This window comes from Orcinus orca, chromosome 4 (assembly GCF_937001465.1).
Source record: "Orcinus orca chromosome 4, mOrcOrc1.1, whole genome shotgun sequence".
Lineage (NCBI taxonomy): Eukaryota > Metazoa > Chordata > Mammalia > Artiodactyla > Delphinidae > Orcinus > Orcinus orca.
Window position 1 is genome coordinate 130790242 of NC_064562.1, and position 16606 is coordinate 130806847.

Below are 16606 nucleotides of genomic sequence, written 5' to 3' on the forward strand. Positions count from 1 at the left end.
CTCCTGTATACGTGGAAGATACACAGGGAAAGTGTGAATAGCCCCCTGAAATGGTCCAAGCCATTACCTAAATACCACCTCAAGCTAAAGACAAGAGAAAGATGTTGAAAAAAACAAAATTCTGTAACTATGTATGGTAATAGATGTTAACTAGACTTCTTGTGGTGGTAATTTTACAATACATACAAATACCGAATCATGTACACCTGAAACTAATGTAATGTTGTATGTCAATTATACCTCAATTTAAAAAAATTTTTGAGTTTGTTGGGGGAAGGCCAGTTATGAGAGGTACCATGAAAAGCACAGTAAACAGTATATGGTTGTCATGATGATTTACATCCATGCCTTCTCCATAGATAAGAATGTCTACAGTTTTTAGTCATTCTTCTCTTTCTGATACAGAGAGGGAGACACCTTTATATTCATAAACGAAATCTACAAATGGTGATTTCCTTTATAAATGTAGATGTTCCTTACACAGAGTAACATCTACTCTCTTTTCAGAGCTCTTCTTGTGTCTACTCTTTCTTAAACATAACCAGCTCAAAATACTTCTTATGCCAAAGAGACATATTTTGGGGTAGCAAATCTTGCTCCCCTTCATATATTTAGAATCTCCAATTGGAATAAAAAGGCATTTAATGATTATATTTAATAAAAGTCCATGTTATATACAGATTTGAGTAGAACATTAAAATGTTTATTTACAGCTTTATTTTGAGGTTACTAAATGTAGTTCATGTGTTTATATATAGTCTACATTTTCTTTTTAAGAAAAGAGGGACATGATGGACTCTATTCCTTAAAGTATTAAATATGAGAGTTTTTGAGGTGCTTCCCAAGTCTTTAAGTGGAGGATATGGTTATTTGGAGCAACAACTCAAGAGACAGACATAGATTGTGTGTATTTGTGTTTATGGGAGTCATTATCCTTTAGAAGGATGAGATTTTAATTGCTCATAGGTAAAATACAGAAAAAATGACAGATGAGGGTAAAATGCCACATCAGAGCACAATAGCACTGAAGAAATGAGTACAGGAAAGACCTGAAAATAAAATGGGAAATATCAAAACTTAAAAGGAAATACAGGATTGAATGATGTTTCATGCAGGTGTTGGTTAGCATACATTCTTACTTAATTTTAAAATATGGGAACATAAATGAGTTCAAATAAGTGGCTATCACATATTGTCAATGTGCTGGTTTATGAACTAAGTCAAAATTAAAATACCTTTTCCTGCAACTCTGTAGGCAACTGTATATGCTCTATAGTGAGGATATGGCATATATTTCTGTTGACTGAGATAATAGAAATAATTGTGATAATTCAGATATAAAATCTCTTCTAGCATTTTTAAAAGATAAAACAGAAATTTTGATGGTCAGAAATTTATAAAAATAGTTATATTTGATGAAAAACATCACATGGGCATTGCATGATATGTAATGCAAGTAGTCTGGAGTCTGATTATTAGTTCCAATAGAATGTTTCTCATTATCAACATTTTCTTCAAGAGTTAGTTGTGTTTCATTTTGAAAAAAATATGGTTTTGTACATATATGGTACTATGAATGCTTGTGGTAAATGAATGAATACTTTAAAAATAATTTGAGGGAGTTAAATACATTATTAGTTTGTACTTTACCAATCTTTAACTTTACTACCATCCAGAGGACAAGTTTGATCTGACATTTTTTTTTTTTATTATTGTGGTAAAAATACTTAACATGAGATCATTTGACCATGTACACATGGGTTTATTTCTGAGCTCTTTCTGTCCCATTGGTCTATATATGTTTTTAAGCAAATAACATACTCTTTTGATTATTGTAGCTATATGATATGTTTTAGAATTAGGAAGTTTGAGACCTTTAACTTTGTTCTTCTTTCTCAAAATTATTTTGGCTACTCAGGGTTTTCTAAGATTCCCTATGAATTTTATAATGGATTTTTGTATTGCTCCAAAAAATAAAAAATGCCTTTGGCATTTGGTAGGGATTTCTTTTATTTTGTAGATCACTTTGCATAGGATAGACACTTTAACATTATGAAGTCTTCCTACCCATGAACATTAGATGTCTTTCCATTTATTTGTGCCTTTTAAAGTCTGTATCAGCAATGTTTTATAGTTTTGAGTATGCATGTTTTTTGCATCCTTGATACAATTTTTCCCAATATTTTGTTATTTTTGATGTTATCGTAAGTAGCATTGTTTCCTTAATTCCCTTTCAGATTGTTCATTGTATAGAAATTCAACAGATCTTTTTTGGTGTTTCTTTAATACCTTGCAACTGTGCTAAATTCATTTATTAGGTCTAATATTTTTGTGTGTGTGCAATCTTAAGGGTTTTCTATATAGAATATTATTTTATTTCTTCTTATTGCCTAATTTCTTTAGCTGGGACTTCTTATAATATATTGAATAGAAGTAGCAAGAGTGGTCATCCTTGCCTTGTTCCTGATCATAGAGAAAAAACTTTCAGTTTCTCACCAATGAGTATTGTGTTAGCTGTGAGATATTCATATGTGAGATATTTATTATGTTGAGGTAATTTTCTTCAATCATATTTTGTGATGTTTTTATTCTGAAAGAGTGTTGGACTCTGTCAAATACGTTTTCTGCATCAGTTGAAATTCTCTTGTGATCTTTGTCTTTTGTTTTGTTAATGTGTTGTGTTACATTTATTGATTTTCACATGTTGAATCACCTTGCATCCCAGGGATAAATCCTTCTTGTTCATGATGTATAATCCTTTTAATGTGCTGTTGAATTTGGCTTGCTAGTGTTTTACGGAGGATTTTTGCATCAATACTTATTAAGGATATTGGTCTGTAATCTTTTCTTGTGGTGTCTTTGTCTGGTTTTGGTATCAGGGTAATATTGGACTCATAAAAATATTTGAGAAGTGTTCCCTCATTTACAATTTTTTGGAAGAGTTTGAGAAGGATTGGGTTTACTTTTTCTTTATGTTTCATAGAATTCTTCACTGATGTCATATCTCCGGTGCTGGGCTTTCCTTTATTGGGAGGTTTTCGATTATCGATTACAAGTCTCCCTATTTGTTGTGAGTCTGTTCAGATTTTCTTTATCATTCAATCTTGGTAGGTTGCATGTTTCTGGGAATTTATACATTTCTTCTGTGTTATCCAATTTGATGGTATATAATTGTTCATAGTAGTCTCATAATTTTATTTCTGTGGCATCCATTGTAATGCCTCCTCTTTTCTGATGTCAGTTGGGTCTTTATTTTTATTAGTCATCAAGCTAAAGTCTGGTTAATTCTGTTTTTTTTTTCCCTCAAAGAATCAAGTCGTAGTTTCATTGGTACTTTCTTCTCTGTTTTTCTATTCTCTATTTTATTTATATCTGCTCTAATCTGTATTATTTCCTTCCTTCTGCTAAATTCGGATTTAGTTTGTTCTTTTCTTAGTTTTTTGAGGTGTAAATTTTGGTTGTTAATTTGAGATACTTTCTTTTTAAAATGCAGACATTTACCACTATAGATTTCCCTCTTATTACTGCTTTTACTACATGCCATAAATTTTGGTATGCTATGTTTTTATCTTCATGTGTCTCAAGATATTTTCTAATTCCCCTTTTGATTTCTCATTTGACCCAATGGTGTGCAGTTTGTGGTGTTTAATTTCCATATATTTTTGGATTTTTGTTTATGATTTGTTTTAATCCATCAGGAAGATGATGATTGGGGTTGTTTTAACAAACACTTTCCCATGTTCCAGTGGGCAGGAAGAAATAAAGAGCTCAATTTAAGAAAAGATTATAAAGAGAATCCATTTGCCACTGACTCTGAAGATGAAAAATGCAATATTTCAACGAGAGTAATAGGCTTGTTAATTTAGCTTCTAAGATGCTGAAAGTAATCTTCAATGAGAAACTTCTCCATAATTTCTGGATTTACATTCAATTTACATACATACAATTTATGAGTTTTCAAGTATTTGCTAGCATTCTTATGGCATACAGTTATAAGTTAGCATATTCTAATTTAACAGAAATAATTATTGAGAAAAAAGTTAATGGTTGTAGAGCCTTCCCTATGACTCTTGGGTTTTTTTAAAAATATCATAAACCAGATTTACTTGTCTACTGGAGGATTGCAAACAAATTTATTCCTCCTACTGATATAACAGGTTTTATTTAAAATTGATTTGAATCTTTATAAAATTTCATGAAACTATTAGTCTGTGGGGACATGAATTCCAGTTGAGTGCTCTATGGATGCCAAAAGCTAAGGAAACAATGCATACTTGTAAGCTACATTACCTGAGGATAACAGGGTTCACATTTTTTCATCTTTGCAAAATGGTGACAGTATATTTTTGGCATACAGTACTTTTTTAAATGTTGCTTGAAATAAATCTAACTGAAATGACTAGAAGTTAAATAAGGTAATGAAAGACTGAGGCATTTCTCCACAAGAGTAAATAAAAAAGAATACTTCAGTAAAATATGAATTTCCGTAGATAAAAGTTTAGTCTGTGTCATGAAAAGGAAAAGAAGATCTTCAACTGGCTTTAGGGAAAGTTGCTAAATTTAAGTGTCAAACTGAAGCAGATATGGAAAGACAGATGATGGAATTATTTGTTGGAAACATAAGCTCATTTAGGCTAGCCTGAATGATGTTCTCAAAGGCTTATTTTTGTATAGGAAAAATGTCATAGTTGAAAAGTAAACATTTTAATTTTTAAAAATCAAATTCAGGCATTAAAATCCCACATTAAAAGCCCTCACTGACAGAGATTCAGGCTCAGGTCAGTAAAGATTGCTGGCAGACAACTTTGGCATGCTCATACCCATGTTTGACCAAGGCATTAAGCCAGCACATACCTTTTGCTGGTGGAATTAGGTAAACTGCCAAGATGTGGATTCCTATCCATGTAGACCACCAGAAGGCACTGATTATACTCTGCATTCTCAGAAGGAATTTTGAGTGAATAATCCAAAAAGTTTATCTAACAATAGTTCATAACAATAAATATTTTCAATGGAGTACTTCAATAAGCAAGGGAATAATTTAGGTATACATCAATTTTTTAATTGAATAAATATGTGTTTTATAAATACAATAAAAACATAAAAATAAAATATAGCAATATAAATTACTTATAAGATGCAAAAACTAGATGTTTTAAAATTTCTTAAGTTCTAATTCTAAGAGAATGATATGATCACTACAAAGCAAAATGAAATACAAAGGTGGATGAAGAAGATGTGTAGTACCCTTGAACTTAAACAACTTGGGATTGAACTGTGTGGATCCATTTATATGTGGATGTTTTTCAATAAATATGTACTACCGTACTACATGATCCATGGTTGGTTGAATCTGCAAATGTGAATACTGGGGGTCGACTGTAAAGTTATGCACAGATTTTTGACTGTGTGGAAAGTTGGTGTCCCTAGCCCCAGAGCTGTTCAAGGGTCAACTGTAATATCCAGTGATCCTCTATGCGATCTCATTCCACTTACCCCAGCCTACATATCAAACAAATTTTTAAAAAGGCAACCCAAACAAATGAAAAAACTGAGGCAAAAAGAAAAAGGAAATTTACCTAACACCGTGCAATTAGCAGAGCTGGGGTGTGAATCTGAGCACTCTGTCTCCAGAATTCATGTTCATCATGTAAACCTAACCTGTCTGTTTAGCTGAACAATATTTGAGTCTGGTATGTACTTTATATTTTAACAGATGTTAGAAATGTGTAACTCCACCCAAAGCACCCACTTCTCCTCCTCCCTGCATCCCTTGATGTGGTCTATTCAGAATCTCAAACTAGAAGTCTTGTCCTTAATATACAGGATTTGAGCATTTAATTAATTTAATTAAGTTAATAAGTTAATTTAAGACAAGAATTTAAGACAACTCCATAGAAAAACTGACAGAAAAAAGGTTAGGAATGGATAATCCTCTCACACAGAAATCTAAATGGCTGGAGCACATATGAAAAGATATTCTGATGAAAATTGATACCAAGATAGGACTTTCATTCAGTTGATTTAGTAAATATGAAAAGATCTGTTATGTTGTGTCTGGAACTACATACCCATATATCAAGCTGAGTACTTGAAATCTCTTCTAGAATGTGAAACACTTTCAAATTTATCATATCCAAAATTAGACACCTGCGGTGTCTAATTCCACACATATTCCACCTTTCACCTTACTCATCTCAGTCAGGATTCATAATTTTCCAGTTGCACAGGCACCTCAAGCCTCCATGACTACTCCTTTTCATACCACTCGCCCAATACTTCAGAAATTCCTGTTTCTCCTAACCTCAAAATGTATGAATTACCTAATACCTGTATACTACCTCTTTTGTTATCACCCCAAATGTACTCTGATCGTTTCTGTTACAGCTTCCTAACAGATACTTCTGCTACTACACGTGACCTCTTACAGTATTTTCCTCAAAATGGTAGAGTAATTCTTTTAAAATACCAGTTTGAGTTTGTCACTCCTCTGCTTAGACTCTGCCATGATTCTCCTTTTCACTAAGACTAAAAGCCATACCGTCCATACCTTGGCCTGCAGGTTTCATATTGTCCATTTAACCCCAAACTCTCTGACCTGCTCTGGTTTCTCTCCTTCACTCACTCACTGAGTTCCAGCCTTACTCTTACCCTTGCTCTTTTTGAACACTCTAGGCAAGCTCTTATTATTTTTTTCCTACAGTGCTTGTGGCTTTCCAAAAAAAATGTAATTTATCAGTTAATTATATCTCTGAAAGCCCCTGAAAATAAAAAGTATGGCCCCTTCTCTCCTAAGTAACATGTAAGATTTAAGTACTATTAGACTTTCTTAATGTCAGCTAATTTGATATAAGAAAAATAGTTGTTAAATATTGCAGCACTGATGAGACTGAATTGTCATATATATATATATATATATATATACGCGAGAGAATAAACACCTCATCTCTGAATAGCTAACAACTTTTTTGTCCATCTTGCCAAAGAAATTCTTTTTGTGGGCCCAGTTTCTCTACAATTTCACCCACCTTATCACCCCTCCATACCTCGGCCCCTTTTCTAACTCTCACAAAGTGTCTACTTTGTGTTAGATAAGGATTTGTGGAGTTAAACGCCTTAAACAGGTAAAACCAGGGTGAAGGAGATAAAGGAACAGAATTTCAGAATTGAGAGGAAAGAGGGCTTAGCTCCAGTGCACAAGCAATTATACATTATCATACCAATAGAAAAGAGAAGATACAGCCCTAAAATTGCAGGATGAAAAGAAAATGTTCCTATATTTTGTTTGAGAGAGAGATATGGATGAAAATAATAAGCACAGGCAGAACCACCAAGTGTTTAAATGGATGAAAGGTAAAATTTTTAAAAAAATGTTATTGACTAAGGATTTGGATCACTTTCAAGGGGTTCTCAAAATACAAGTAAAGGATTATAGTATTTTAGCATAATTTTGGATTGTCACATATTATATTTTAAATTTTCTTGGTCTTGGATGTAGAAAGATTAGCTCATTTCATGCTTAACTAATGAAACTATCATCAGTGGTCAGTATAGGACCCCATTCAAGTTTTATTTATTTATTTATTTTAATTATTTGTTTTATTCACAGTGCTGGAAATCCTTCCATTCTATCATATATGTGCTTAAAAGAAGGACCAAATTGTGTTATGTAAGTGTGCATTTGTATGGATACTACATGGCCACAAAGTAGAATGTGGTCGTATAATCTCTGTCTGTATATCATATACATTATACATATACCAATCTAATATATTTGATATGTAGCTTTGAATAGCATTATGAAACATGTAGGGATGTTTTGTATATACATTTTAAGTAACATAAACTATATAGCTTCTCAATCTCTTTAATGACTATTTCCCCCAATGTAATGTAGACTGATATTTTGCAAGATAAAAAATAATTATTAGAAAAATTAAGGAAGACATAAAAATGCCAGCCTTTTATTATTAGATATGATAGACATGAAAATACATTTTAGTAAATCAATTAAAGCAAATCGTCTTAGCACAAGGAAGAGAGACTTAAGATCATGCATGCTGTTTATTGAAAGTGAAATTATGACTGAATTTTAACTCCCCATATTATATACCTACATAGATACTTTGGGTACCATGTGTGTGTATGTGTGTGTATATATATATATATATATATATATATAACTTTCCTATTTGTTTTCTTCCATATCTATAATAAGTTAAATTCTTGTAATTTAAAAAAAAAACTGATATGGGTTTTTTTTTTTTCCTTCAACTTTTTTCCCCTGAGTTTGATCAAAACTAGATCCACTTCTAGTTTGTTCCTTTTTGCACTTAGGTTTAAAATTTATTGTTCTAGACATTTTCATCAACTGAAATAATTTGCATTTCTGTTTTCTTCTTAAGGAGATTAGTCTGTAGTTTGCTTTTTTCTGTTCCTGTGCCTTTTGGAAACAGTCTCATGTTCAGGAGTGCCTTTTTTGGTCTCTATAGTGAAGTACAATTTCTTTATTGAACAGAGTTAGTGGTAGGTGGTGAGAGAATGGCTTAGCCTGTGTTGTTCCTGTTTCCTTTTTATTTCTGCAGGATACTTACATTCCCTTCATCCTTCATTGTCATTCCTTTTCTGTTTATGTGATTATACCCCAGAATCAATGTTTCATTCCAGTGCACTTTCAAGCGCATTTCCTGTACTACCAAGTCATAATATCTTCATTTGACATTTAGTCCTGGATGGTGTCTTTCTGGTGGTAGGTTTTCCTGTCCTTTTGAAATTATTCTTTACTCCAAACCCTCCCTTTTTAAAAAACTGAGCCTCCTATGGCTCCCCTTCCCCATTTGTCTTACAGTGAGAGTAGGATCACAGATGGAATTTGGATTTATTTCTCCACATACTGTTAATTTGAAGTTTTTGGTATTCTGTCTCCTAGTAATGTTGAAGTCGTAAGTCATGTATGAACTTATATTACTCTCAAATTTAGATATTTTTGAGGCGTGGATGTATAGAGTTTGATTTAAGCAGCTACCATTAACCTCTAGAAATTATTTACAGTACCACGTATGTATTTAAAGATTTAATGTAACAAATGAGCTTTCTTCTTACTTGTTAGATTATCCAATCTAGGCTTGGTTGATGGCAACATGACTCAGAGAGGATAATATATCCGTTAGAGATTGAATGTTTGTGTCCCTCCAAAATTCATACTTCCATATGTTGAAGCCCACACCACCAGTGTGTCTGTATTTGGAGATGGGGCCTCTAAGGAAATAATTAAGGTTAAATGAGATTATTAGGGTGGAGGCCTGATCTGATAGGATTAATGTCCTTTTAAGAAGAGATACCAGAGCTTGCACACTCTCAATGTCTCTCTGTGTGCACAGGAACCAAGAAAAGGACATACGAGGGCACAGCAAGAAGGTGGCTACAAGTCAGGAAGCATTCTCACCAGAAAGGTAATTGGCCAGAATATTGCTCTCGGACTTCTAGACTCTAGAACTTCAGTTGGTGTATTCTAACCAATGGACTTTTGTTACAAAACTCCTAGCAACTAATACCTAAATTACTTCTCTGTTTGATTTTAATAACACCTTTGAGACTATTTTCAAAGAGGCACACTGACATGAAGAAGATTTTAAAGAAAGTTGATCAGGATATTTATTTTAAAATTTATTATCCAAAATAAAACATGATGCCATATTTTCAACAATCATCTGCAATCATTCATTACTTGCTACTTCTAAAGATTTATTTTCTAAAAGTATAGCTAAAAGTAAATGACAATTCAATAAAGTAGATTCCAAATTCTACAATTTTTAATGCAAGAACCATCTTCAGATAGAAATTAAACTTTATTCACATCTATAAGTTGTCACAATACATTTTATAGGTAAGCAATATCATGATTTTCCACCTATCACATTGATAATTGTTGCTAAATTACAGAACATGTTATATAATATTTCTTCCAGGCTTTTTTTCCTGCAAAAATTGTCTGCCATTGTAAAAAACATATTGCATTTACTTCTTTTCATATAGTGTTAAAAATGATTTCTACTACACTACGGCTGCCCATGTTACTATTCTTTTAAAAAGCTGGGACCAAACTGGTATCATATCTAATAGAAACACCTAAACTGATGTATGAATTATAATGCTGAGAAAAATAAAATCAATTATCTCTGGGCCGGTTAGTTTATAAAGTATAGCTACAACATTTATAAGCAGCCATCATTTGACACTTATAATTCATGCTGACCAATGTAAAGTGAAGGCTATGCAGTTAGGTGCACAGTAAAGCAATGCTTAATTATATAATTTCTAAGTCAAATATAAATTTCAACTATTGCAGGTTATCATTTGAAAAACAAAGTTTAAAATCTTCTACTCTTTACAATTTATGTATTCTTACTTGATGGCGTATACATATGCACCTTTGTACATACGTGCTTGTCATTTGCATTTAATCCATTCCATAGCTTATATATTTTCATGTCATCTTTATTATTTTGAATATGTTTTCAACAGTCAGAAATCCCTTAAAGTAAATAGGACAGGTATTCGTCTCATTTTCATTACTTGAGTAACAATGTTCCTTCCACTTTACTTCTTACTGAACAACTGTGTCACAGTCCAAGTTGGATGTACGCATCTTTTTTTGGTCTTTGGAAGTACATTGAAAGAAGCCTATATGAGAAAATATTTGAAATAGTCACAATATTTATACCTGAAAATGAATCAAAAAATTGTTTTTAAAAACCCCAAATTTGGCATAATCAATGCCTTAAAGAAATTTTGTTATAGAAGTAACTGTATTTTAAAAGAAAGCTTTGAAATTAAACTTACTCAGTACTGTATGTCAACTATATTGCAGTAAATCTAGAAGAAGAAAAAATCTTTGAATAATGACACAAAAAAATCTTTGAATAATGACACCAAGGGAAGGTTTAGCTTTTCTACTTTACTATGCAGCTCTTCTCTGTGAGGTCAGCCTATCACAAACATACTAGAAAACTTTCAATCTCTACATTTTCCTTAAAACATCTTTCCCCTCATATTTGTTTGCCCAAGTGACATATTTGTGACTAGTTAATATTTCTTTCAACTCACCTTTTATAAGTTATTTCTTAGGTAAGGGAATATAAGGTGTAAGTAAGATTGAGCATTACTCTTTCAGCTCTTATCCTCTTCAGAGTTGTTTATTGATCCAATTTCAAAGTCAATTCCCTATTATAATTGAATTTTCTTTTATATATAAGACTGTTAGGTTGCATTGCTTTCTTTATACAATTTCAAAATACCCCTCCCCTCATTTATAAAGATCAATAGGAAACCCTGCCTAGAAAAAATATCCAGAAAAAAGTTATCCACTAGTGTGGTTTAATGTGTCAGGAGAAAGGGCTCTCTTTAAATTATTTTTCTCTCTCAGGTAATGTAAAATAAAAGAGATGTGAGACTAAAAATTACCTGATAAAATGGAAGTTCTGATGGATTCTTCAAGGCTTTCATGAGGAAGATGTTCTGAGTTCACTGTATTAAGCTAAACCGTCTCTTGATGTATTAGAGAAAGACAAGAGGTTTATCACTAAGGATGTATTAAAATTTTATATATTAAAATTATATATATATATTGAATATAATATTTGTATTGCTTTTAAAAGGAACATTATTAAGATAAACTTATAAAATAGAGGTGGGAAATTAGTTTTTCCTCTTTCATTCACTGTGTGGGAAAAAATATGAAGCCTTCGCTATTTTAAGGTACAACTTTGGGCTTGATATCTAGTAATAAATTCAGTTCAAATATCATATCCTGAAAATGGCCTTCCTCAAGCCATGAGTTACTTAAAACACTACCTCACTTTAACTCCTCCTCAGTAACTCTCCAAGGCATTACCTTAATTGGTTTCTTTATAGTCCTTAACAGGAGCACAAATTTCTGTGTTTATCCCTTTGTTAACTGTTTCTGTCTACTAGATTTTAAGCTACAAATCGTAGCATCTTTGTTTATCTTGATGAAGACTCTCTCCTTAATGAAACTTGAGTGAAGCTGAGCCCTCTTTCTGACTCGACCTCATCTTTGGACTGTGTCTTCACCTCCAGTCGTAGCAAGAATTCAGAGTCGGTTAGCCAGTCCCCCCCTACCCTTGATATCTCCTCTTAGTAATTTTTCATTCAGTGACTTTCTCACTAGAGCTGGCTATAAATCCCCAACTGCCTTTCCTATATTTGGAGTTGAGCCTGATCTCTTAAATAAGGTCTTTCTTACCGCTTTATAATAACTGTCAGAATAACTTTTTGCATTAGCAATCCTGTCCATCACTTTATACTTAGCATCTATAATAGCGCCTGGCATGTAGAAAAACAATGTACATTTCCTGAAGGAATGAATAAATACCATGATTAATAATGATTAAGTATATAAGAAAGTTAAAGTTTATACATATCTGTGCATATGTAATATTAAGATTTAGTTTAATACATGTAAGATGGTATAACAGACCTCAGGATCTGGGGCCGGACTGCCAGAGTTTGATGACTCCTGTAGAATCTGATTAATTGTATGACTTCGGGCGAGTTATCAATTCCTTGGAGCTTCAGTTTCCTCATTTGTACAATGCAGTTAATAAAAGTACCTGAATTATGTGGTTATTAAGGCAACAATAAATGGGTTAATATATCTGAAGCTTTGAAAAGATCAAATATGCAGTCAATATACAGTAGTTACTCTCATTAATAAGTGTATTAGCATTAGTAATACCACTAACCTGGTATGTATTGCGTGCATTAAAGGGACTATTCTATCATACACATTTTAAGAGATTTATCCAGTCTGAAAAATATGCAGTCTATCCATTTGAAATGAAATGTTGGTACACTAATGGTTTCCATCTGCTTTCTTTTACTGTATCTTCTTGCTTACATTATAACCCAAATTTCTAGAAAACAAGCTGGGATGAACACAACAATCCATCCCCTTCTCCCTGCTGATGCTAAAACTAAAAGAAAGTATAAAATATATTCAACTGTTTATTTTGACTCTCACACATAACTATACAAAGGCAGGGATTTGGGTTGTTGTATTCAATTTTATCTCCCCAAAGTTTAAGTGCAATCATAGAATTAAGTCATTTAGAAATGGTATTAAAATTATTACCAGATACTATTAATTGGAATGGAAAGTCACTTCATTAGTGATTTAGTTATATAGTATTACAAAATGAAGGACATCTTTTAGAAATGAAAATAGTTGCAGATTTAATTAAAATGTTAAATTACTGTAAAAATAAATCATAAAAAAATGTAATTGAAGAAATGGAATCAGACTGTACTCCAATGTATGTTTTCATTTCCAATTTTATAGCACATATTTGATATTTAAAGGAAAAATAGATATCACTTCATTTGTAAACTGCATAAGGATCTTCATTCTAGTTAATGTAGCATTTTTTAGGAGGATTTTTGGGCCAATTCAGGTTCATGGCCAATGTGCTAACATTTTATATTATCAACTGTTCTTTTTATCATTAGTCTAAGATGGTTTTTCAGGATCTTATTAAATTTCTGATCACGTATTCAGCTTATTACAGGACTATAGTTACTGCATCTTAGACGATGCACAACACTGCTTATTGTTACTGGGAATAGAGTTCTGTGTTAGAATGTGCATTTGAGATCTAAGTCCAGGGTCTCTGATGCTACTCCTGTTATACCTCTGGGATAAGGAGGGAAATATAATACAGGGAAAAGAGTGTTTCTTTGGAAAACTCAACTATTCTGTTAGCAGTGTGTTTCTGGAAAGAATTCAGCAAACCTCTCTCAGCTATGATTTTCACATTGATAAAAGTCTAATGGTCTCTACGGATCATAATGAATCATAATATGGATCATAATGGATCATAAATTAGAAGAATTGTGAAAATACCTTTACTTCCTTTGTGTTCTGCCATTGAAGAAAATAATTTTTCCATAACTTTCTGCCATTAATGTATTTAATTTATACAGGAGAAAGTCCTGTATTTGAGACCAGATGCCTAAACATTTCCTAGAGAAAAATTAGGAGTACATTTGAGAATGCATTGCATTTTAAAACTTAAAGATTTAGAATGGAAATTCTGAATTTGGAATAATAGAATTCATGATAATAGTGATAAAATTACTATATGAAATTTGAAAATTATTGATATATCCATGTCCATTTGGATATATCCACTGAGTATATCCATTACAATTTTTAAAACTATTTTGACAACTTGTAATTGCTGTAGATACTGAGAGGGCTATTCATCCTAAACTGCTTTCTAAGTATTGTGCTATGCAATAATTGAACTGCTGGTCCTTTCCTTATAACAAATCTATTTCTAGCTCTAAATATTCTTGAAATTCAAACATCTTCTGAGGACAATATTTTGTGCTGCTGTCTATTTCAGATGATAAATGGTGACTAATCTCAGTCATTAATTATGCAGATCAGAGAGAAAGGTGGGAGAATCATTTAGTCACTTCAGTTCATTTTTGATGCTAAAATAACAAAAATGTATGTACCATATTCATGAATAGTCCACAGTATTGTCAACATTTTCTTCAATACTTTCCCCATGGAATTATTGTAAATAAGTGTAGTTGAGACATTTAGTTACAAAGCTTACTTACTGATCATAGTTTTCCTTATGCTAAAATAAATGGCATTTTAAATGCTCAATGTATTCCTTTCAAACAGCATTTTTTGTATTTGTTAAAGAAACTCAGTTTCTGGGTTAATTATGCCTGTTATAGAAAGATCTTTAAATTATAAAGTATCAATCAGTCTCACACTTCACAGAAATAAGTCATGTTAAATAGCATCCTTTAGTACATTTTGAGACAGTAACTGCTAAAATGGGCTGCACAAATCCCTGAATTATATGTGACAATGAAAATACATCCCTATTAAACCTCTGAATCATTTATTCCTATTTTACTCATTTGTTTTTTTCCAACTCGTAAGTGCCCAGGAATCCCATACCTATTCAGAGACAATGCCTTAATACTCATGGAGAATTCTCTCCTGGAGAAAATGCAATACAGGGCCAATTACTTTTTGAAATGCATGATTCTTCTTAACAGATTGTACCTGCATTCACAGTATAATGCTCTAAGACTACCTGGAGGTTACATTTCCTCAGTTCTGCATAGTAGTAATGAGCATTTAAATCACTTTAATTCTTTCATATTTGTATGTATTCAAACCTGGAAGGAGAAACAACACAAAAGGCATTAGAAATGTAAAATTAATGATTTTAATTAAAATTTTGCAATCTATATGTATAAGCATAATCCTAGTCTCATGATACTATTACTTCTACAGATGAATTCTTCCTATCTTTTAAAGAATTGGTACTACTTCAAAAACCACTTTCAAAGACTGGATTATATACCTTCACATTAGAAGAAGATAATGAAAATGTTTAAATAACACATAAAGAAAAAAACAAATATATGGACATTGCATGTTTAAGGTGATAAAAAATTAGTAAAGCAGAAATACTAGAATATATTCCATATGACAAAGTCCATGAAAACAGTAACTGCCATTTGAATATAAAAACTGAAAGCTGGTGTAGGTTATGTAAGAAGAAAAAAGTCCTTGAAACTTAGATAATAGTTTTACATGTAAAACATTATGGCTGTATGGCACCAGTCTTGACTGATAGCTATTTAGTTCTACAAACAAAAGGAGTTGTTAACTGACAGATGGTTGTGTTCTAAACTTCCGGTTATAAGTCACATGCTGGTACCTCTATAATTTCCCACAGAAACCACTGGGTGGCTAATAGCAAATTATATACATATATATATATATATATATATATATATATATATATATATATATACACACACACACAGAAATATTTGTAAAAGAAAATTTGGATTATCTAATATTTGCAGTGCACATTACCTTCAGATCATTTGTTACATTGTATTTATAATTCTTATCTAAAGCAACCAATCTTACTACTGTTCTCTTTCATTTTCTAAAGCTATGAGGCTTTGAAAAACTGGCTCAGAACACTCAGAAGAATGCAGAAATAAGAATAAGACTTCGTGAGTAACCAACATTATTATTCTGCTGGTTCTTTCAGTAAAGATTTAACTAAATTTGCAATATATGCATATCTTAATATTGTATGACAGTCATTTTTTTTTAATTTTGAAATTATGTTTGGGAGGTTTTACCAACGTACCTCAGTGGACCACCTTCCAAAGTCGATTAAATCATGGCATATTGCCTGAGAAGTGCATCTCATGAGCTGCTTATGCCCAGGTACCTTTCTTCATTTCTGGAATAAATCTCAAAAGAGTGTTAGTATTACTCAGTCTGCATTTCTAGTTGGCTCTCATTCCCATACCTGTAATGCTCAACCTACGTGTTTCTTCCTTTTCAAATATCACTCATCTGTCATGACTCCCCTAAAAGCTCCCTCCTTTTAAAAGACCTCTATCCCATTCTCTTCAGAAAGTGGAATTTCCTTCCGAGCCACCATGTCACTTTGTACGTCCACTGTTCATTCATCATAATCTTGACTATATCACAATTGGCTTTATATTTAACCATTACTACTCCTCAAAT

General features: G+C 32.2%; 1 protein-coding gene and 1 long non-coding RNA gene across 17 annotated transcripts in view; one reads left to right on the forward strand and one right to left on the reverse strand.

The window, feature by feature from the left end:
- LOC117198274 (uncharacterized) overlaps positions 1 to 16333 on the forward strand; it is a 120653-nt gene extending 104320 nt beyond the window's left edge. For 9 of the 16 annotated variants that reach the window (XR_007476864.1, XR_007476861.1, XR_004479358.2 and 6 more), the window contains 3 exons: positions 7610 to 7669; positions 9381 to 9452; positions 16017 to 16333. The gene's annotated coding sequence lies outside the window, so the exon portion shown is untranslated. Of the gene's footprint in view, positions 1 to 7609; positions 7670 to 8831; positions 8943 to 9380; positions 9453 to 16016 lie in introns of those variants that run through there. The other 7 variants (XR_007476866.1, XR_007476865.1, XR_007476870.1 and 4 more) reach the window with 3 other exon arrangements.
- LOC117198275 (uncharacterized) lies at positions 9699 to 16333 on the reverse strand. The gene is made up of 5 exons (XR_007476907.1): positions 16221 to 16333; positions 15110 to 15225; positions 13922 to 14041; positions 12500 to 12632; positions 9699 to 10683 (listed from the first exon to the last, which is right to left on the reverse strand). It is a non-coding gene; the product is annotated as an uncharacterized LOC117198275 (long non-coding RNA).
- Positions 16334 to 16606: the final 273 nt, after the last annotated feature.